Source organism: Megalopta genalis, unplaced genomic scaffold (assembly GCF_051020955.1).
Source record: "Megalopta genalis isolate 19385.01 unplaced genomic scaffold, iyMegGena1_principal scaffold0035, whole genome shotgun sequence".
In the NCBI taxonomy this organism is placed as follows: domain Eukaryota; kingdom Metazoa; phylum Arthropoda; class Insecta; order Hymenoptera; family Halictidae; genus Megalopta; species Megalopta genalis.
In genome coordinates this window covers 454,813-456,624 of record NW_027476104.1, presented here as the reverse complement: position 1 = coordinate 456,624, position 1,812 = coordinate 454,813, and positions in this window count along the sequence as shown.

The following is a 1,812-nucleotide window of genomic DNA, read 5'->3' as shown; positions in this document are numbered from 1 at the left end:
ACAAGAACAGCCAGAACAACAACAACAAGAACAACTAGAACAACAACAAGAACAACAACAACAACAACAAGAACAACAACAACAACAAGAAGAACAACAAGAACAACAAGAACAACAACAACAACAACAAGAACAACAAGAACAACAAGAACAACAAGAACAACGAGAACAACGAGTACAACGAGAACAACGAGAACAACGAGAACAACAAGAACAACCAGAACAGCATGAACCACCAGAACAGCAAGAACAACCAGAACAGCAAGAACAACAAGAGCAACAAGAACAACTACAACAACAAGGACAACAAGACAACATGAACAGCAAGAACAACAAGAACAACAAGAACAAGAACAACAAGAACAACCGGAATAACAAGAACAACAAGAACAACCGGAACAACAAGAACAACAAGAACAACCAGAACAACTACAACAAGAACAACTAGAACAACAACAACAACAACAACAACAAGAACAACAAGAACAACAAGAACAACAAGAACAACAAGAAAAACAAGAACAAGAACAACAACATCAACCAGAACAACAACAACATGAACAACAAGAACAACAACAGCAACAACATCAACAAGGACAACAAGAACAACAAGAGCAAAAAGAACAACAAGAACAACGAGAACAACGAGAACAACAAGAAAAACAAGAACAAGAACAACAACATCAACCAGAACAACAACAACATGAACAACAAGAACAACAACAGCAACAACAACAACAAGGACAACAAGAACAACAAGAACAACAAGAACAAGAACAACAACATCAACCAGAACAACAACAACATGAACAACAAGAACAACAACAGCAACAACAACAACAAGGACAACAAGAACAACAAGAGCAAAAAGAACAACAAGAACAACGAGAACAACGAGAACAACGGGAACAACGAGAACAACAACAACAACAACAACAACAACAACAACTAGAACAACAAGAACAACAAGAACACCAAGAACACCAAGAACAAAAAGAACAACAAGAACAACAAGAACAACAAGAACATCAACAACCTGAACAACAACAACAACAACAAGAACAAAAAGAACAACAACAACATGAACAACAAGAACATCAACAACCAGAACAACAAGAACAACAACAGCAACAAGAGCAACAAGAGCAACAATAACAACAAGAACAACAAGAACAACAAGAACAACAAGTACAACAAGAACAACAAGAACAACAAGAACAACAAGAACAACAAGAACAACAAGAACAACAAGAACAACGAGAACAACGAGAACAACGAGAACAACGAGAACAACGAGAACAACGAGAACAACAAGAACAACCAGAACAGCAAGAAGAACAACAAGAACAACAAGAACAACAAGAACAACAAGAACAACAAGAACAACAAGAACAACAAGAACAACAACAACAACAACAACAACAACAAGAACAACAAGAACAACAAGAACAACAAGAGCAACAAGAACAACAAGAACAACAAGAACAACAAGAACTACAACAATAACAAGGACAGCAACAACAACTACAACAAGAACAGCAAGAACAACAACAACAACAACAAGAACAACAACAAGAACAACAAGATCAACAAAAACAACATCTACAACAAGAACAGCAAGAACAACAACAACAACAACAAGAACAACAAGAACAGAAAGAACAACAAGGACAACAAGAACAAGAACAGCAAGAGCAACAACAACAAGAACCGCATGAACAACAACAACAAGAACAACAAGAACAACAACAAGAACAACAAGAGCAACAAGAACAACAAGAGCAACAAGAACACCAAGAACAACAAGAAAAA